This window comes from Acinonyx jubatus, chromosome A1, assembly GCF_027475565.1.
Source record: "Acinonyx jubatus isolate Ajub_Pintada_27869175 chromosome A1, VMU_Ajub_asm_v1.0, whole genome shotgun sequence".
Classification (NCBI taxonomy): domain Eukaryota; kingdom Metazoa; phylum Chordata; class Mammalia; order Carnivora; family Felidae; genus Acinonyx; species Acinonyx jubatus.
This window is the reverse complement of record NC_069380.1, coordinates 5,433,212-5,455,442: the sequence shown is the minus strand read 5'-3', so window position 1 is coordinate 5,455,442 and position 22,231 is coordinate 5,433,212. Positions and strand designations below refer to the sequence as shown.

General features: G+C 44.7%; 1 protein-coding gene and 1 non-coding gene across 4 annotated transcripts in view; both read right to left on the bottom strand.

Annotated features, from left to right (window-relative positions):
- Positions 1–22,231, bottom strand: part of LOC106988928 (phospholipid-transporting ATPase IB) — a 624,663-nt gene that overhangs the window by 262,933 nt on the left and 339,499 nt on the right. The window lies entirely within an intron of this gene.
- Positions 11,541–11,647, bottom strand: LOC113601201 (U6 spliceosomal RNA). The gene has a single exon (XR_003422354.1). It is a non-coding gene; the product is annotated as a U6 spliceosomal RNA (small nuclear RNA).

Genomic DNA, 22,231 nt, shown 5'->3' with positions numbered 1-22,231 from the left:
TTAGCTCAAAGGAATGGAAATTAGCAAATTAGAAAAACAGAATCTGGGGGTTGAAAGGCTTTTAGGAGCCATGTTGTACAATCTACTATCTCTTTAATCATTCTCACAGTGACTTTCGATAACGGGAGTTTATTGCCTCCTAGGGCAACTGCAACCACCAAAAATCATTACCGCTACTTTTTTGTGGTTGATAACCTAAAAGCACTAATTCTGTCCTTTGGGTTAGGCTAGAACAAGTAGAACTCATCTTTCAAATGTCAGGAAGGCTGAACTAGAGAGACATCCATCACATCCTTCCTCCCACAGTTCAGTGGCTACGGGCTCAACAGTCCCAGGTCCCTCACCCACTGTTTAACAGACACGCTTCAGAGCTTAAAAATAGCTTCCAAGTATGATCTTCCAGACAGCTACGAGCAGAATGGAACAGAATCACCATCTCCCTGGTAGCAGATGCTAGACTTACTTTAATGTAGCCTAATGGGAAATTACTGGAAGCAATGTTAACGGACAGAGATGTAAACTGTAGCTCTTCCTTCCACATTTGTGCAAGGGCTACTTAGAGCCAAGGGCTGACCCTGACGTACCTCTCTCATTTAGCTCCTGATCAGCAGGCACAGCCCCACAATTCTCATCTGCTACACGACTCTGATTTCCCATTTCTTCTTTAAGCTCAACAGAAGCAGAGGTCATATATGGTATGGAGACACCAATGTGGGATTCAAAGTTAAATAACTGAACGTGACCTTCTCCTGTTCCCCATACTATTTACACAGAAGAAGTAATTCTGAGTCCTTGTCTTCCCATCAATGAAATGGGGAAAATGAGAAGAGCCTACCTCATGAGATGGTTGATATATTTATGTGAAATCACACATTGCCTGTGTGAGACAAATGTTATCTCCTACCCCATCTGCAAAACTTCAATTGCTAGAAAAAATCGGACACGTCTGAGAACGGAACACCATCCAACCCATGGTTCCCTTGTAAGGGCCCTGCAGTGCTGCAGTGGGAAGTTATGGATTTTCAAGGGAAAACCAGCAATATCCCTCAGGTAGTCGCACGAAACACTAGCTCGAAGGAGCTCACAGTTCCAGTATTAGATCATGCTACATTCCATTTTATGACATATCTTTGTGAAGCCGAGTTTTCACGGCTGCCATGATAAAAAGCAGAAATCAGTGTGAAATAGGAAATGAGGGCTGAAACATCCATGCTTTCTTCGAGGTTTGAGAAGTTGTCCAAGGCTCAACAGCTGCCCCACACCAGAGAATCGGTGAGTGGTTATGGTTAGTAAGGGTGAGATAAAGTATTATTTTTTTCCAGCTATGTCCGTGATTGTTTCAAACGTCTACTAAGTTGTTAGAACATAATTACTTCTTTCATTGTTTGACCTTACCTTCCTCGTAGTTAGAAACTGCTCAATGTATTCAATGTTCTTTCTTGGCCTAGGGGCTTTGCAAAGCAATCACTGAGACACTACAGTTCTGCGAACGCAGGGAGTCTGGGAGCCTCTGCATTGATCACTCCTCTCCATGATTACATCACTGGCTCTTCAAATACATTCATTCACTCACTGAAGTGAAACTCCACTATCGTTTAATCTCGAACTCGTCTTCTGTACAGGAGCACATGGGACAGACACACAGCCCTGGGGAGTCTGGGGCTGCGACGACTTGAGAATCTTCCTTGCCACCCAAGTCATCGAGTAAGTTGGTCTCCAGCTGACCTGGAGTGATTCAGAGCAAAAGGGGGTATACGGGGCAAAAGGGGACTCTGCAGGGCAGAAAGCTCAACCACAAGAACATGTGTGGTGGGAGGCTGGACGGGTTGTGGTGGCCAAATAGGGAAGCCACTAAACAAGTCCGTGGTTTTCTCTGAGGTTAAAGGTGTTTTTTTTCTTGGGGCGCCTGGGTAGCTCAGTCGGTTAAGTGTCCAACTTTGGCTCAGGTCATGATCTCACAGTTCGTGGGTTCGAGCCCTGCATTGGGCTCTGTGCTGACAGCTCAGAGCCTGGAGCCTGCTTGGGATTTTGTGTCTCCCTCCCTCCCTGCCCCTCCCCTGCTTACGCGCACACAGTCTCTCTCTCTCTCAAAAATAAATAAACATTAAAAAATATTTTTAAGGTGTTTTCTCATTATTGGGTTTAGCAGTAAGCCAACCAACAAGAGCCAAGTAGCAAGTCAAATCCACTCACTACATTTGCCACTGTGGGATTTGAATCTCAGACGAGTTGAGTCATGATTCCGATGGCTTTGAGCAAAATCTATGCAAGTCCAAAGCTGCATTTTCCCAAAAAAGCAAGAATAAAGAGAAAACCTGACTGGGATATATAAACTGAGTCATATCCCAGCATTTTAGAAGCATGAAATTCTCATCAAGGATTTATTACGCCCTCGGCTGCGATGCCTTGAGAAAATATAATTCTAGCACACACGAGGGGTTCAAAACAGATGTCAAACAGCTAATTTCTACAAAACGGAATAGGCACCATTACGCCTCGGTCATACGTAGTGTTTTAGTATGCCAAGTTGCCACGAAGCACAAACCACCTCCTTTTTTAATCTTAATTTGTAACCTGGAATCACATGCCACACTTCCCAGCATATAGTACATTCAACCCATAAAATAAGAATTCCAGGCCACATCTGAGCTAAGCTAGGCACTTGGGACAGTTCTATAACTACTTTAGTGCCTTGTGAATAAAAACATAAAATCAAAGACCTTTAATCAACTGGAGAGATATTCTACCTACTTTTTTGGCGAACACAATAGATTCTAAAATAAAAAATTAGTTTTCCTTTGGAGACTTAAAAAAATTCAGTATCCTGGAGTATCTAATTTCATGGGATATGTGTTCCTGAAACTTTAAAATGTACTTTCTAAAGTTATTTCAACTATGATGTTTAAGTAGTACCTTTGGTAACTGCTTTTCTAGAATTAATGATCATGCATTAATTTATCTGATCTACAAAAGCCCTGGTCTCAAAACAAGTTTTTAAATTCTGCTTTGCAATATCATCTGAGCAAGTTTAAACAAATCCCTTCTTTCTTAGAGCCCAGAGATCTCATTTGTAAAGTGGGGTGAATCTCTATTACTGATTTGCAAACTGAGCTCAGCTCAGCCAGGCGAGTTGCAAGAAACTCCATCCACCCAGGGGCACCCAAGAGAACTTCAACACTTACTCATTAACCAGATTCACTAAGCACATTTACTAATTGGACTCTTAAATTTAGTTATTCTGTATAGTCCCTGTGATGGAAAACGAAGTTTGAAGCCACTGGCCTAGGTCAATGAGTCTCAAGTTTTAAGTGAGCATCAGAATCACTTGGAGAGCTTGTAAAAATACAGGTTCTGATGCACAAGTGTGCATTTAACAAGCTCCCAGGTGATGGTGATGTTGCTTGCCTATGGACAACACCAAAGTAGGCAACACTGACCTGGACAAGATCTCTCTTGTTCAAAAGTTTTAATTAGCTGGGCTTACATTTCCAAAGCAGAAGATACATGTAAAAGGTGACATTTAACAATTAGCAGGAACACTGAATCTCATCCCCTTCTTTCAAGCTTTGTATGTTCTTCTATGCTTTTTTTTTAAGTTTATTTATTTATTTTGAGAGAGACAGCATGCCAGGGAGGGGCAGAGAGGATCCCAAGCACTGTCAGCACAGAGCCGGATGTGGGGCTCAAACTCACAAACCATGAGATCGTGATTTGAGCCCAAACCAAAAGTCAGACACTTAACCACTGAGCCATCCAGGTGCCCTATTCTTTGCTTTTAACCCTCAACTAGTAAGTACAAACTAGGGTTGGAATGTCATTTAAAATAGTCTTCAAATCTGAGTGTCTCACATAAGAGGGTGAGAGGGAGGAAATACTAACCAAAATTTGGTCTATAGGACTTTGGTCTATAGGACTAAGTTGTTTTTAATGTCACAGAGACCAACATCGGTGATTTAATGTGTGAAAATGTCCATTTTCCCTATTAATTTAAAGATAACATCCTTATGAAACTCTTTCATTAAAAAACAATATTACACCTTATTTCTTATAGCAGTCAGTAATCTTAAAAGTTTCAAAAATTGCGACATCTTAAAAAAACAAATCTGTTTGTAGATACACGAACACCTAACATAGAAGCCTAAAATCTAGGGGTGCCTGGGTGGCTCAGTTGGTTGAGCGTCTGCCTCTTGATTTTGGTTTGGGTCGTGGTCCCAGGGTCCTGGGATTGAGCCCTGCGTTGGGCTCCATGCTGAGCATGAAGCCTGCTTGAGATTTTCTCTCTCTCTCCCTCTGCCCTTCAACCCCACTCCGACATTTTCTCTCTTTGAAATTAAAAAAAAAAAAGTGTCTAAAATCTCAGAACAATTGAACTATCCTATGTGTCTGTTTAATAAGTGCCTCCCTGGCTGACCAATATGCGTCCTGACCTCTGTGTTTGTTCCTTAGATGCATTTAGTGCACTTGATACAGGACCAGTTGTCCAGGCCTCCTGGAAAGCTTTCCCCTTCTGGAACATTCTATCTCTGTGCTCTGACCCAGAATGTGTGACTCTCTCAAATTTAATCTCATGTCTCAGTTCTTAGTGCATCTGATCGTAGCCCCTAGCTCCAAAAGCAAATAATGTTGGCAGCTTGGGACAGTCCCTAGAGCAGAGGGACAGATGTGAGAGGCTGCAGGGAAGGGCGGGGCAAGAGGGTGTGTCTGGGCAGACCCAGTAGGTACCTGAGGTCAGTTTACGTATAGGCACAAAGAAGTGACATTTAAACTCACTCAGGGGCTCTCAATTAGACTTAAGTGCTCCCTTATTATAAAAATGTACACACAGAGGGGCACCCGGGTCGCTCAGTCGGTTAAGCATCCACATCCGACTTCGGCTTAGGTCATGATCTCACAGCCCGTGAGTTCGAGCCTCGCTGACAGCTTGGAGCCTGGCGCCTGGTTCGGATTCTTATGTCTCCCTCTCTCTCTGCCCCTCCCCTGCTCACACTCTGTCTCTCTCTCTCTCTCTCCTTCAAAAAGAAATAAACATTAAAAAAAATTTTTTTGAACGTACACATAGAAAAGAGCTATCTTCTACAGGAGGAAGCCATGAGAGATGGCACCTTACAAAGACGTAACTGAAAACGGAGTTCAGGTTTTATTGCAAAAATTCATTGCCTGACCAAGGGGCAGCCTCATAGGGTTGGGACTAGAGCGGAGCACGTTCTCAAAAGTAGAAGGAGTGCGTATAGAGAAAAAATACCATCCGTGAGATAATGGGCTGCATAGGGTAGCACCATAGACCTAGTTCTAAATGAGCAACATTCACAGACTTTCAGGGATGAGCATGTCCGGCTTCGGCGGCTTTGGCGGTGAAGGGTTCCACCCACCCTAGCATTTCCCCCCACATTTGAGGTGCTATGGAGGCCCTCCTGTGGAAGGATTTCTCTCCATCCTTAAAAATTTCGGACCACACCGTGGCAATATCAAAGATGTGGTTTCCTACAAAATGCCGTACGACTGAAGTTACTGTCCTTTCCCCAACCTTATAAAAGAGCTGCCTCATAAAAGAGCAGAGAGGATGACAGACCACAGGCAGGAACATCGTGGACACCAACGTTTCAAGAATCGATCCCAGGCGGCACCGGGGTGGCTCCGTTGGTTAGGCGTCCAACTTTGGCTGAAGTCAGGATCTCACAGTTTGAGTTCAAGCTCTACATCAGGCTCCATACTGATGGTACAGAGCCTGCTTGGGATTCATTCTCATTCTCTCTCTCTCTCTCTCTGCCCCTTCTGTGTTCTCTCTCTCTCAAAAACAAACATATTAATTTAAAAAAAGTTAAAAAAAAAAAAAAAGAATTGATCCCAGAACTATTTAGCGGGTATCTCTCTTAAAGTAAACTCAGTGTATCCAGTGTAATGATTTTACCATTATGGGGGAATGTATTTGTCTCCCTCAATTTCACTTTTTCCTTCTTTTCCATCCCTCCCTCTCCGTCCCCTACCCCAGTGGACATTCAGCAAATAGTGACTAACTACCGAAATCATGGTTCTAGGACTAATCCTCTCTCTGACCGTAATTATGAGTAATAGGAAGAATACAGTTCTGCTTAAAAGTACATCAACTTCCATATAAATGGGAAAATGCTACCAGTGTATAATCCTGAAAGAGTACTCCTACTCACAGACGGAGAGACTGGAAGAAGTGTGAAGCAAAGGCAACCGCGCACCTCTGCGAGATCTAATTCCATCGCCCATGGAGAGGAGTTCAAAACACCACACTTCTGACCACTCTGCCAGTGGGCACTTCTTGCAAACTTCCTGGCCAAACACGCCGGTGCTCTTGATTCTGTTTTCTACTAACAGCCTTAAAACCATTAGAGGCTCCTTAGAGGCTTTTTGCGACAGCTCTTGATGACATGTAGCAGGGCAACCATCCTTGGCTTCACACAGGGCTCTCCTGGGAAGGGCTAACCCAGAAGCCTGCTCTTTCGGTCCGAATGCTCTGACTGTGAGAAGCCAACAGTAAGCCCCTGAGCATCATCCTGCGTCAGCACTTTGAGGGCTTAGCACAAACTGGCTTACTGGGTCTTTTCGAGCGGTCTCGGGGATGTCGGGCGATGCAAACCATCCGAACAAAGTCTGGGTTTAAGCACCTCGCCACGTATCTGCTCCTTGCATGGTGATTTCGGTCTGAAATCATGCTCTCTCACGAGCCCCAATTCCTCCAGACCTTTGCCCTATTAACAACTTTTGAACACAGTACCCAGTAGAGTAAGCATTTAACTTGCCGGTTGAATAAAATGATCGACCTAGATCTCATGATTGGTGATACAAATCTGCATGAAATAACTATGAGCCCTCATCTGATCCAGCCACCCTTGAGAAATACAGGCCAATATGGTCACAGGATCTGCCGAGCCGCTAATCGGAGAGCTCAGGAGGCATCGCTTATTTGGAGATGTTTTGATAACGTTCCCTGTATGGAGGTTGTCCCCCTTCAGGTACACGGAAGGTTGAATGCAGGCTACTGGCACAATGTGACAAGTCCGACTGTGCCAGGTGAGGCCAAAAACAGGTAGCTGTGCTATCATCTTGCTGTATATCTTGGTGGTGCAAGATATACAGTCATTTTAGGAATGTAAATTTTTTTTGTTTATTTGAGAGAGACCGAGACAGAGAGACAGAGTGAGTGGGGAAGGGCACAGAGAGAAGGAGGGAGAGAGAATCCCAAGCAGGCTCTGCACCATCAGTGCAGAGCCCGACACAGGGCTCGAACTCATGAACCGTGAGATCGTGACCTCAGCCGAAATCAAGAGTCCGAAGCTCAACCGACTGAGCCACCCAGATGCCCCAGTCAGTTTAGGAATTTAACACACGTTTGGGCATATATTAAATTTAAACTGCAGAAAGCTTAAAATCTCCGAAGCATCCTAAAAGTACAAAGACTCTTTTCGACATGGTGTAAGTATTCGTTTTTTCAAAAATACTAAGGCTAAATGTTTCCGCCTCCAGAATAGACTTCAACTTCCAGAAACAGGAGATGAGCCCTCCTTCACACTCTCTCCTTGCCCCTCTCTCAGGAGGGGCAGCCACGCAGGCCTGGAATCGAGAGAGAAGGTGAGAGCTTTTTAAAATGCTATTTATATAAATTTGCCACTATAACAATATATTAACAATTACTACCAGTAGTTTCCTTGCTTAAAAAGTTCATTTAACTCCTCCAGTGTTTAATTCTAAAGCTTAAAGGGGTTGCTGATTATCTCAGTGTCTGGTGCATGCACACACACACACACACACACCACACACACATACAAACACAGCGTACAAAATGTGGTCTTGATTCTCCTTTTAGTATCAAACTCTGAAAAACAATCTTGCCAGTATCTTAATCAAAGTATTCTGCACTTTCACGTTGGATGCATGACCCAGAGTTTCAACATGAATAAATGCTATGACTAAATAGTCTAGTCACCTGAAGTCACCCTTCTATGGCCCCCAATCTTGATTCCAAAATCTAAAAAAACTTCTCGACAAACAAGAATTTTAAAGGCGGAAAAAACCCTAATGAGTGATCTGGGGACAGGGCGATATATTTACCACTGATCTTAATTACTGCTTGACTGTGGACTGCCTTCACTGTCCTGGGAGCATTCTCTTCCTCCCAGCCTAGGAGGTAGAGACCAGCCATCCTACAGTTGTGAGTCGTGAGGGAACCTGATATTCTTTATTCACCGAACAAAAACCTTATAACCTGATCCTGTGCTTTGGCCATAAATGCTGCCTGTGCAGCTGAGGCTTTCAGAGTGGCCCTGGAGAAAGGGAGGACACCCTGTCTGCCCAAGATCAGTTTACTCCACGACCAGAAAGGGCTCGCTTTGAAATAAGTATCCCCTGCTTGGGGGTTCAGGATTTATGCATCTGTACTTGCGTCCATGACAATTTTATTGCGTGTCCAGGAAACAGAGCAATTAAAGCGGTGCTCAGACAGGAGTCTAGCTTCTGAAAACCTAACATCTCCACTAAACAATACAGAATATGTTAAGATCCGGGCAGCCACATTTGATATAAAATTTTAATAGGTTGTACGTTGTGAATTACACACAGGTTTATATTCACTGAAGTCAACTGGCTAGAGCCTGTTTCTTCCTGTGCTAGGCTGAAAAGAAGGGCCCAGACTAGGAAGGCTGGGATTTAAATAAGAGATATTAGATCCTTCTGTTCCCAGGCTGAAGCAGGGATTAGAATAACACATTTAAATACCTTAATGTTTTTAGCACAAAAAGCATTAATTCGATACTCTGCTTCCTTGAAATGCTTTATTAAAGCCCCCCAAACCCTCTCAGGAGTGTCTGCCTTCCTTGGGGTTAGCATACATTTATTGTTCTCCACTGCAAATTTCACTCGTATTTCAAAACAGCGTGCCTGGCCTTTGCTGTGGGGATAGTGGGAATAGGAAATAGGACCGAGAGGAAAGCTGAGAAGGCTTTGAGTTTTGACATTTCAGAGCAAGCTTGTAGCTCCTTCAGGGCCAACACATCATGAGCTCATGCACCACTAAAAATAAATGACGACCGAGATGCTTAATAGACTGATTTTAATTAGGCCTGCCCTTCACCTGTCACCTGTCGCAAAGGTCACCAGATTACCAACCCGAGAAATAAGCCAAACTGTAACTATCTGTACCCCGGAAAAAGCGGGGCAGCCTGTGTGCCTCTTGACCTTGACCCCCAGGCCTCATGCAAGCAACCGAGAGCCTTAAGAGCCACAGGGATGGCAGTGACCAGCACCACGTGCACCCACTCTCTCCAATCTGAAAATCTGGGAGTGGAATTTGTTGGGTAGAAATGCGGAGAAGTCAGACAAAACTCTTTTCTCCAAGAACCACACACCCCTTCTCAAACCTGAAGGCCTGTATTTAATAAGCCACTAATTCTTGATCTCAATAGCGAGAAATGATCACGCTTTTCTGGGGGTACATTTGTCCAAATCCACAGAATTTACACCAAGAGTGAATTCTAATGTGCACAATGGACTCTGGGTAATAAGGACAGGTCAATGTAGTTCATCAACTGTAACAAATGTACCATTGTCGGGACGGGGCGGGGGGGGGGTCGTGGGGGGGAGGCGCTGCATGTGTTGTAAATATCTCTGTACATTCCACTCCATTCTGCTGTGAACTAAAATTGTTCCGGAAAATAAAGTCTATCGGGGGGGAGGGAGGAAGGCAGCAGCATTCTACCGCTGCTAAAGCAGAACATGAAGATGAACGTGCTGGTTCTATAAATCCGCTGAAGTCCTGGAAAGTGGTCAAGAATGATCGACGGACATCAGGCAGATGGGGCAGGAGCGCCTGGTGTGGGGCAGAAGCGACCATGGGCCTCGTGACCAACCACGTGCGGGTCTGCATAAAGAGAGAACGTGAGCCCAGGACGCCGTGCACCCACAGGAGAAATCAACTGTAGCAGCCAAGTCTAAGAGTAATAAACCTGACCTACTGCAAGTTTAATTTGTGACTTGCTCTCCTAACTGACTGAACACTAGCAGAACAACACTTCTTTGGACAAAGTCTGGTCTGGAATATAGTTTGCTGTGTGGGACTTCGTCTCCATAATTAGGCTATGAGTTACCTGGTCTTAGGGATTTCTTTTACTCATCTTTAAAACCTGTGGCACCAAATACAATAGGTAACAAATGCCTGTTGAATTACCCACTTTTAAATGATTGTTTTTGGACTTCAAACACAGCTCTCCTTGTGCTTATTCTTCATTTTAATTGTTTCCAATTCATGTTTAAGAACACACTTATCAAACTAAATAATGATCATCTTTCAGTTTTGATCAAAGAAAAAGAAAGATGAAAGTGACTTGTTCGTTACAACACCTGTTCAGAGAAGCCCAAATCTCAACCTTCAAGTCCACCTGGTACCTATACTTTTCAGAGTCGATTAATACACCAACAACCACATTCATCAGGTTACCACCTCCTCGAAGCAACAGCCACCACCTGAAAGTCCAGTTTGCCATTTATGTGGTTCGGTAGGTGGGGTCAGCGCTACCAACATCTGCCCCGCCCACCTTGGCTGGCAGCTGCAGTGGACAAGTGAGAAAGATCAATGCTGCTGTCAGGGCGGAGGGCCTGATGCTGAGCTTGGCGAGGAGATCAAGACCAGAGCTTGCCCATACATGTCCACTCGGACCAGGGCTATGGCCAGAGGGGAGTTTAGGATGAAGAAGATTCCAGCCAGGAGACCTGAGGAGTCGAGGAAAGGTACCAGGAGTGCATTCAGCAAGGGCTCTTGTCCCATAAAAAGCTAGAAATACAAAGGAGATTGGGAGAAATGCTTAAATCTTGCAATCATACCCACCTTCCAGCTAAAATGGGAATCATCAACCAAACACAGCCTCAGATAAGGCAGTTTGATATAAGAGGTTGAGAGAGAGGGAGAGAGAGAGAGAGAGAGAGAGAGAGAAAGCAAGCGGGGAGGGGGCAGAGGGGGAGAGAGAATCTTAAGCGGGCTCCAGGCTCAGCACAGAGCTTGACGTGTAGGTTGGGGCTCCAACCTACAACCTTGGGATCATGACCTGAGCCAAAACCAAGGGTCGGACGCTGAACTGACTGAGCCACCCAGGTGCCTTTTTAAAAATCCTATGGCCCACACTCAGAGTGGTATAAGGCCCAGAACCAGATTCCGTGACCCGAGGTCCGAGGTGATAATAACTTACATGTGGGGAACATTCCATCCTTCTTCCAACAACTCCCACCCTCCCCATCCCTTGGAGAGTCTGTTCACGCCCAGGGTTTCAGAGTGCTCATTGTTCACACTGTGGGGAGGGGAGGATGCAGGTGATGGCCCCGCGTGACCACACGAACCAGGAGGAATAAGGGGGAAGGCTTCGAGTGGGAGGGCCCCCCAGAGAGGGGCATAAGTGGGACTCTTGCCTCTTCTCATCTAGGCAGGCAGCCTCTCCAGTTTTTCTCTCTCCTCTGTGACCAACAATGAGGATTTCTAATATTTCTTAGGCTCTGAGACTTATGCTGCTTTGTTTTTTTTGTTTTTTTTTTTAATGGAATGCGTCACAAATTTGTGTGTCATCCTCCTGCAGGGATCACACGAAGCTTCTCTTCATTTTTCCAATTTTAGTATATGTGCTGCCAAAGCGAGCACTAAAACCTATACTTTCAAGTTGGAAGCAAAAATGATATTTTATTATTATTTATAGTGATAATAATAAAAGACCAGCCACAAGTGCTGATTGAACCCACGGTACTTAGCCATCCGTGACCGAGCTAGTTTAATCCTTGCTGCGACTCTGAGAAATCAGCAGGGCCATCCTGACCAACTCAAGGGTGAGAAAACTAGGCCAGGGAGGCTGGCACACTGTGCCCAAGGTCACAAAGCCTGACCCAAGACAGGACGTGACCACAGCCGTCGCACTCCAGGGTCTGCCTGCTTAGCCACTCAGCTACACGCCTGGCTACTGTGCACACACCCACTCGGGAAGTGTCCCACACTTCCGCTGAGAAATCCGGCCAGGCCGTGCTGGCTACTCCCAGCACGGTGAGAGCCCCACGAGGTTACCTGATCCCGATTCTCGGTTCTCTGCTTTCAATTTGAGGGAGGCACCCCTCCCACGTGTCTCACAGAAGAGTCACAAAGACCAAAGGAACGCTATCGGTGGGTAAGCATTTTGAAAGATGGGGAAAACCCCTCTCTTAGCTTCTTCCTGACTCTTGGATTAAGTGCCAGCCACCCCTCATCACCTCTCCATTGAGGATGCCATCCAGGCTCCATGCTAGTCCTGGCTGGGAAGGTCCTCCCCTAAGTTCCTGACTTCAGGGCCTCCCGGCGTTTCAGGGTGGATGGAGGTGGGATGAGAAACAGCAGAGAAGAACATTTTGGCTGATGTGTCCTTATTTGAATTTACCACCCCCCACCTTAACGTCCTGTATCTGATTGCTTTCATGTATAATTTTACCTAATTTCTTTGTATGCCGACCCGTTAAATTGCGTAATAATTCACTCCACTATCCAGACATACTGACCGTGAACGTATGTAAACACAAATAAGATTGTGCGTTCTTGCAGGATAAAGATTACGTCTTCCGTTTTTAACTGTCCATACACCCAAAGTGTTTGGCACACAGGGTCCACTGCCAAGTTTACCTCCACGGGTCACATTGCAGAAATAACAGAAGCAGTTCTGCTAGATGCTGCGGAGGGAAATGGAGCCCATGGAGGTTTGGGGCAGGGAACGCATGGGAACAAAGAACAAACGAGGGTCAGCACACCTCCCTCCATAGCTCTGTCCCTCGGTGCAGTCGTGAGTCAAAGTGGGGAAAGCCTGCCTCAGAAGATGGCACTGTAATCATATCAGAGTTTTCTTGAATGATTAGGACTGTGTGATCAGCTTAGCCTGTCCTCTTGCCTTAAAATCATGTCAGCTGCTCACTAGAACACGTTATAAACTCAAAGGACGTGTAGCCGTCACAAGGATGCTCTCCCCCTCGAGCAGGATCAAACGTGGGAGTATGATTCTTTCTCATTCATGTACTAGAAACAGTTTTTCCGCTTACTCTGGCTTCCCATAATGAAACAAAACAGCAAATAGCCCAATAGGAATGTAATTAATAAAACGGGAGTCTAGAATCCATTTTACTCTTCCCAAAGAAAAAGGACAGAAATTCAGTAGAAGACAAATTTCAAAGAAGCCTCATTATGTCAAATAATACCAGTGAACAAGTCAAAAACAGAAATGCCCCCTCCGACACATGACCATTTTCAGTTAACCTAAAAATCCCAATGAAATCCGTAATTACGTATTCTCTTACGTCACAGATGATCTGTTGTTATGGTAAAAAATAAAATCTCAAAAGCACTTTATCTCTGAAGTGATGATAAAATAATACAAAAATTCAATTAAAACAACTTTGTTAATATTTGATCTGAACAAATTAAAAAACATTTTTTTAATGTTTTTATTTATTTTTGAGACAGAGAGAGACAGAGCACGAGCAGGGGAGGGGCAGAGAGGGAGGGAGACACGGAATCTGAAGCAGGCTCCAGGCTCTGAGCTGTCAGCCCAGAGCCCGATGCGGGGCTCGAACTCACAGACTGTGAGATGATGACCTGAGCTGAAGTTGAACGCTTAACCGACTAAGCCACCCAGGTGCCCCAGATCCCAGCAAATTTTAAAGCTAGGACCTCTTTGCCTACTTTTTGACATCAGACAATTCTCCAGGACACTTACTTAACCCAGGACTTTATTGAGCTCCAAACTTGCAAGTGAAATTATCTTAAAATTGAAGAGACTAATTTTTACTCAAAGAAAAATATTTTTCAACATTATTGAAAAGACAGTTTTGACTGATTTTAAGAAGCTAGCTACAGCCCATTAAATCATATTAGTAAAAGCTTTAAAAAAAAAAATCACATAGGGTTTTTCCATTTGAAACGTTTAAAGTTGAAATTTTCCTAAGGAGCAAATAGAGAAGGCCACAGCTTCCTGGAAAGATAACAGCCTTGTGGGCCTGGGCACTGACCATGGCAGTGAGCACACTCTGTGGGACTTGCTCTCTGATCATCTCATCAGTAACAAAGCAGAGGCCAGGGCCAGTTAGTTTAGTAAGCCACCAATACTCTTGGCCAGGTTTCTTTCTACATTCTGGAACTCCCTATCAGCTGGTAATGAAGTTCAGGTCATCAACAGAATAAAGAAAACTATATTAAGCAATCCAGCCACACACAGTGCGGCAAACTAGCCAACCGATAAAAATGCATCGGGCCAATTAAGTCAGATTTGTAACGACAGCCTCACGCTTTTGGGGTGCTATGGTGATCAGGTGGGGCTATCAATGCTGACGGAGTCAAACGGTACTGCTCTTAGAATAAGTGGTACACACGTGATGCTAAGCGCAAGGGGAACGATTTCTTTTCAAGTCCCCGAGTGAATGAAGGAGAGAAAACTATGCAGGACACTTGGCTTAACACACTTGAATGGCAGTTAGGAAATAGCCCCTCTCTATTTCTTCCAGATGCTATGTTCACTCAGGAAGCAGACTTTTCCTTAACTCTGGGAGCTAAATTTTGACACAGGTGGTCTTTCTTTCTGTGCACACCCACCCACCAAGCACCGTGGCAGAGGACACCCTTCCCACCGGCAGGGAGATGCTTCGCTGCAGGACGTTCCCAGCCTCTTGTGGGGTTGCCAGCACTTCTGACAACACGTGTCCCAAACAGAAGCTAGGAAACCTCCTTACAGACGTGGCAGGACCATCCCTCTATGCCGAGGATAACGTTTCCTCTGCGATCCCCGCCCCCCCCCCCCCCCACGGAGGCCAGCACCACCCTCGCTGCTTTGCAATGTACCCCAACGTGTGCCAGTTTTCTTTCTACGTTCTGGAACTCTTTATCGGCTGGTAGTGAAGGCTCGTGGCTGGCACTCACACAATAGCTGTGGACACTCTTACCCCACCTGGAACGAGTCTCCAAATTTACAGCTACGTAAACTTGCTACGTAAATTGCTCTAAAAGGCCGAGTGTCGCATTCATTAAAGGGAACGGGAAGCGAATAACCACACAACAGAGTGTCTGGCCAACATTCATACGAATCAGCACCGAGCTGGGTGCTGAATAAGCGAAAAAGGGGTTTCGAAATGTGTATGGGTTGAGCCAAAGGCAGCTGTGGGGCCACGCCCCTCGAGTGTTGTCGCTCGGTTTGCAAGTCCCAACGTGCATCATACAGGTCTGTTTGTGACGCCACTTGCCAGGTTTCCGGGCGTCGCGGCCCAGACGGCGTTCTTCTACCTGCCGCGCCAGTCCTGTAAGCTCCAGCAGGAAACCTAAGACCTATTCATGCACCACTCCAGCCAGGTGCACTTGAGCTGAGGGCTGCTGGAGCCTAAGAGAGCAGCTAAAGACACAGTGGAGGGTGGTGAGCCAGTAAAAAAACAAAAAAAAAAAAAACCAAAAAAAACCCCACAGAGATCTTTCTCTTAGTTCTGAGAGAACCGGAGGAGATGGTGGGCAGAGCCGACAAAAGAGCAGTTCAGGAGAAGGAAAGGGAACAGTGTGAACAGAGTTTGTCAAAAACTGAACACACTACGGATATACAAGTTGATGCGGAGGTAAATAAGCACCCTGATATACTACCGACGTGCATATATATAACTCCGTTTGACTTCTGAACGGGCAACTCCACTGCAAGAATTTATGCTGAGAAAGGAACGGATCAGGAGACAAGGTGATAGCCCTCAGACAGCCCGAGAGCATCGTCTGTAAGCCCCACGCCATTAGGAACGCAGACCTCTCGGGCTCTGGGCTGGGAGCTCAGAGCCCGGAGTCTGCTTTGGATTCTGTGGCTCCCTCGCTCTCTCTGCCCCTCCCCCACTCGTGCTCTGTCTCTGTCTCTCAAAAATGAATAAACGTTAAGAAAAAATTTTTTAAAAGAGAATGCTGAAGATCTAAGCTGTGTCCACATGGAACACGGGCATACACCCACTGTGTACTACTGAACGAAGACAGCAAGCTGGGCGATTGCAGGTGCAGTGGCATCCAGTTTGGGGCGTGCACTATTAAATGGACATACACGTGTACACGCAGAGATACAATTGCAGGAGGAAGTAAGTTAGAAAGTGGTTATCGCTGACAAGAATGGATTTAGGTGAATTATTCCTGCATTTTTGTTCTCTCCGATTCACGTCAGAAACGTGTACTACTCTTACGATGAAAAAGCACATAAGTTCTTAAAAACAAAAGCTGATTAAATGCCCCCGGAGACCTTCCTCGATTGAACTCCTCCCTGAACGCTTTTGTGACCACCTTTGCCTTTGTAGCCATCTGAGTGATATTACACTGCAAGATATTTATAGACTCACAGAGCTACCTCTCAACGTTCTAAACACCAAAGCGTACAGAAAAAGAAAGAAGATGCTGACGTTTCTTCGCACCGTGCCTCTAGCCCTCTCATTAAAGGCACCATCCAGCCTCACTAAACATCTGTTGATGAGGCTGAATTCAAAATGAGCCAAGGGCGTGGGATTACCTTAGTTACCTTCAAATAAATCCAGAGAAGGTTGTAGGAGAAATAGCCCCCCTCCCGCACCCCCCCCCCCCCCCGCCAAATAAATCACATTTACACGGTGAGGTATATTTCACCAGAAAAATGTGCAGTTTGTACCCTGAGGACAGCAGTGCTGGCTGGGAGCTCACCGGCACCCCTATAGACAGTGTGCCCAAGCCCCGTTTCAGTTTTCCAGGATGCTGTGGTATAGTCCAAAAACGCACTTCAACTTCAGACCCTGGGCAAACAGAACAAATTCTCAGTTTTCAAAAACAGATCTGTTGCAGCTACGTTACTTTACCGAACTACCAACGTAATCCCAAAAGGACTTCTATGCTTTTCCAGAGCAGCTCGTTCAAAACAGAAATTTTCTATACACAGGTAGGAGCTCTTTACATGCAAATAATTATTTTTAAAGCAAACTTAGACGTCACCGATCAGAAATGAAGGAGACAATGTACCGTTACGTCAAGTAATTCTTCTTCTCAATAATGACCAGAACTTCCCCTTTTAACTTCCTTTGCATTTTTAAAGAAAATCTGAAGAAACACCATGGGTTTGTTGCCCCCCCCCCCCGCCCCCACCCCAACTCCTGTCTACACCACAGCCTTGCTGTGTTCATAAGGCCAATCTTTTTACTGCTCTTTCTTGAATTCCTCAGGGTTCCCCTCCAGGAACAAGCCTAAGTTTAGTAGATCACCATTCCAGATCACATTTTAGGAGGTGATGAGTACATGTCCATTAACTTTGACTGTGGTGATGGTTTCATGGGTATTTGTGTTTGTCCAAACTCACCAAATTGTACACACCAAGCACCTGCCGTTTTTGCATATCCATCATACCTCCACAAAACTGCTAAAACCATGTAACAGTAATGGACGCTGAGGGGAGCATTATGTCTATATCTAGAATTGTCTGCTTTCCTGTGTATGCCTGGTTTTATTTTTATTTTCTGGTTTTTTGAGTCTCTTCCATATTTGGGCTGCAAAGTTAATGTTTCAAACACATAATTTCCCCTTTATTTCTCTGAACTCAGACCACTATATTAAATTACAATAAATTTGTTAAAAAAAAAAAAAAAAAAAAAGGTTCCTGAGCACCGAGTGCCTCACAGAGCTCCTTTCCAGACACTGCCTCCCTGACAACACCCATGCCCCACCCTACCCCCCCCCCCACCTATGGTCTTACTGCCCTGCTTTTCCTGACAAATCTTCTCCTCCACTGTCTCCTCCCTGTCTCCCCCCACCCCCCCCCTCCACTACCTTCCACTCATTTTGAAGACCAGCTTCAACGTCATCTCCTTGGGAGAGGACCCACCCTCTCGACCTAACCTAGAGCCCCCTGGTCAATCCCTCAATTGGCACACATACCTCATCACCCTGAAATGATTCATATATGTGTCTTTCTCAAGGGACTAATTCCTGGAAAGCAAAGACTATTTTCTTTTGGATCTTGGCACCTAGTACAATGCTTGGCACAAAGAGTGCCAATGATAATAAGAGTATCGACTTCTAATGGGGAAAAAAAACCCAACTACAATTTTAATAAGAACCGCTCTTATTTTTTTATTTTTGAGAGAGAGTGCGCCCATGGGAGAGGGGCGGGGGGGGGGGGTTGGGGAGCGAGGGAGAGAGGGAGGGAATCCTAAGCAGGCTCCACACTGAGCGTGGGATCCCAATCTGGGGATCATGATATGAGCCAAAATCGAGTCAGATGCTCAACTGCCTGAGCCACCCACATGCCCCAAAGAACTGCTCTGTATTACAGATGATGACTTCTCAGTTGGTAGTGTAATTTCATTGTCCTCTAACGACAAACGCTGGTTATGACACATATGTTAGATTTCAAACTTCATAGGAATGTTGGCATGGGACCAAACTGGGTTTCCTTATTTTGATTTCCACGTATCGAGATCGAAATGCCTCTGGTATGAATGTGCGGTGATGACGGTAGGAGTGGCTCTTCGCAAATACTCAGGACGTTAAAATAAAAGGAGGAGAAAAAACATTTTGGAAATGCTACAACCCAAACCAGAATAGCCGCTAATACAAACGGGCCTCTTCCCAAACGTAAGCGGGTCACAAGTCATGGCTCACCTCAAAGCGGCCGCAACGATACTGTTTACTCTCCATTTGGGGCTTAAAAGCATTTTCGTTGATGAACAGGCCCTGAAGCAGAAACATCTAAACCCATGCTAATGCCCAGCAGAGCAGTAACTCCTTTTGATTAATTTACCAGCACTGAAAGCACAAGAAAAGAGATCAAACCGCGTTCCGTACTAAACAATTACACAAGCCGCCAGTGCCTGCAGGATGGTGCATGTCAGGATGAAAGCTGGATGGGGTCGAATGAAAAAGCAACAAATATCTTACGTTGATTAATGCTTATAGGACTTTTTCCCCTTAAATGTCAAAACATTTCATTCAATGGTCAAACCGAAGAGTGTGTGTAACATTTAAAACGGAAAAAAGTTCCAAAAGCTTAAGGGAATTCAGACGTGTAGTGAGGAGAAAAATCAGGTTGGTTCTTAGGAACCTTCAAAACAGTTGGGCAGAACTCTGACCAGTCTGCTGAAAAATCTTCCACGTGAAATAACATGGGGACAAATCCCATCACCTCCTTTCACTGAAAAATAATTTCTCTGCTATGAGTGGATTTTCTTGATTGAGATTATTTAGTCTATTCACAATGTTCAATAATACCATCTATCTAGACTGTCATGAAAACAGAGCCAACATCTAGTACAAGTGTATCTCTACTTAATTTTTTTTAATGTTTACTTATTTATTTTGAGAGGTGGAGGGCAGGGAGGGGAGAGGCAGAGAGAGAAGGAGAGAGAGAATCCCAAGCATCAGAGGGGCTCGAACTTGAGAACCAGGAGATCATGACCTGAGCCGAAACCGAGAGTCAGACGCTTAATCGCTTAACCAAGTGAGCCACCCAGGCGCCCCTCTCCTTAATTTTTTTAAGTTGGAATTTAAGCCAAACTGACTCTCAAATCAGAATGAACTACAAACATGTTAGTAGCTAACTCTCAGGTTTTCTGAACTATTAGCTCAATCCATTTTTAAAAACCCAATGAATCTCTTTAGAATAAACAAAACTAATTTATTTGTAGGAAAATATCTGAACCAAGCCAGCTAAAAATGTCAGCTTGCTGAAAAGTCACAATTTTATAATTTTATAAAATTAAAATGGAATCACTTCATGTTTTTAAACTCTTATGTGGAAGCACCACAAACATTTGGAAATACAAACCCGAGAACTGACTCTTCTACTGACCTTTCCATAGTTCTTGAAGATCTACGGGCCCAAAGAGCACGGCCACATAGGCACGTTTTCCCAAACATTCTGGCTCTAATGGGCTCTGATCCCTCATTATTCCTCATGGATAGAATAAACGGGTTGTAGATGAGGCAAATGTAAGTTTCTACCGATTCCCATTTCTGATCTCTTATATGTGTAGAGAAAAACAAAAACTGCCATCTTAAGTCTTCTTAAAGATGGTAACATCCTCCCTTGTTAAAAAAAAAAAAAAAAAAAAAAAAAAAAGACTGAAAAAACTCCTGGGTGAGATCAGGAAACACAAGGAAGAAGGTTCTCATTTTACAAGGGAAGCAGAGGACCTTAGTACAGAATGAACAGGACCCTCAGTGGGCACCGGGACGCCCTCCGCTGGAACTAAACGCACCCGAGCTAAGGAACTTTGGTCACAGGGGTATCTAGAAAGCACAGGTAGAAAAGCTGGGGGTGACACCACGATGTTGAAGTACAGAATTAAGAAATACATATGAATTATTCCAGTCATTTTGACGCTGGTTGTAAAAAAAAAAAAAAAAAATCCTTTCACTCTGACTTGTTTATACAGCTTAGTCTTAAATGCACTTCTTTCTAAATTTTTTTTAACGTTTATTTATTTTTGAGACAGAGAGAGACAGAGCATGAACGGGGGAGGGTCAGAGAGAGGGAGACACAGAATCTGAAACAGGCCCCGGGCTCTGAGCTGTCAGCACAGAGCCCGACGCAGGGCTCGAACTCACGGACCGGGAGATCATGACCTGAGCCGAAGTCGGACGCTCAACCGACTGAGCCGCCCAGGCGCCCCTAAATGCACTTCTTTCTAAATAAATATCCTTCAACTGGAAGGGGTCAGAATTTTAGCTATTGAGGAAATGTTTTGCTGCTATTGTTATTGAGGCATATGTAACATCTGTCCAAGAGTAAGGATGTGCTGGTAAAGTTTCCTTTCAGTACCTGATCATCAGCCCTCCAGTGAACGAGCAAGGAACATTCTAGACTCAACCTGGGTTAACTGTTTTTCTAACTAACGAAAATAGTTTCATAAATATTTCAGCACCTATAGTGCACAAAGTGACCTTAAACATTTCCCTTAAAAAAAAGATATTGTTATGTGTACAAAAAGGGACATAAAAAGTCTGAGCTGAAACTCAAGTTTAAAAAAAAAATTTTTTTTAATGTTTATTTATTTTTGAGAGAGAGAGAGAGGGGGAGAGAGAGAGAGAGAGAGAGAGAGAGAGAGAAAGAGAGAGAAAGAGAGAGAGAGAGAGAAAGAGAGAGAAAGAGAGAGAGAGAGAAAGGGAGAGAAAGGGAGAGGGATAACGCAAATAGGGGAGGGGCAGAGAGAAGGAGACACAGAATCTGAGGCAGGCTCCAGGCTCTGAGCTGTCAGCACAGAACCCGACTCGGGGTTCGAACTCACAGACCGCGAGATGATGACCTGAGCCGAAGTTGGATGCCTGACCAATGGAGCCACCCAGGCGCCCCTGAAATTCAAATTCTTTTAACAGCTTCGTTACTTTATCTTCCCTTCTCATTTCCCAAGTCAAATAACCAAGGAAGACGCCCACGACCTGCCATCCATTCTGCATTAAGTTTATGTCAGTATGCAAATCCCTGAACGCGCTAAACAAGTCTTCCGTGTTGTCACTGGAGCTTCTGTTTTTAGGTTTTTAGTCTTGAGTGGGCTTTACCCTTAGCTCATGGAGAATGACACAGAGAATGTCGATGAGCATGGCACCTGCAGCTAGAAAAATGAGGAGTATGGATTACACTACCTGGGTTTTAAAGTCTCTTCTGGAGAGTACATGCAGTGGGGACCCTCCTGGGTACTGAATGGCATTCTGATAAAGGGTCACAGCAGGAGAAGGAGAGGTCACACCCACAGTGTGGTGAAAACAACACAGGGCACAAACTTTATAGGATTAAGTCAGCCCTATGCTTAGCATTCTGTCAAAACCAGAGAAACTTATTCTTACACTATTTCTCTTTTACTAAAATATCCTTTCTGGTGCACACGTACACACACACAGGCACACACACACATACACATAAAATAACCTTACGGAACTGAACTAGAGGATGAAACTCGGGCTTGTGTTTGTTTGCTTAAAAACAATCATATTTAGGGGCACCTGGGTGGCTCAGTCGGTTGGGCGGCCGACTTCGGCTCAGGTCACGATCTCGCGGTCCGTGAGTTCGAGCCCCACGTCGGGCTCTGGGCTGATGGCTCAGAGCCTGGAGCCTGCTTCCAATTCTGTGTCTCCCTCTCTCTCTGCCCCTCCCCCGTTCATGCTCTGTCTCTCTCTGTCTCAAAAATAAATAAAACGTTAAAAAAAAATTAAAAAAAAAACAATCATATTTAAAAAGCATAAGCAATAAAGTTCTACTAG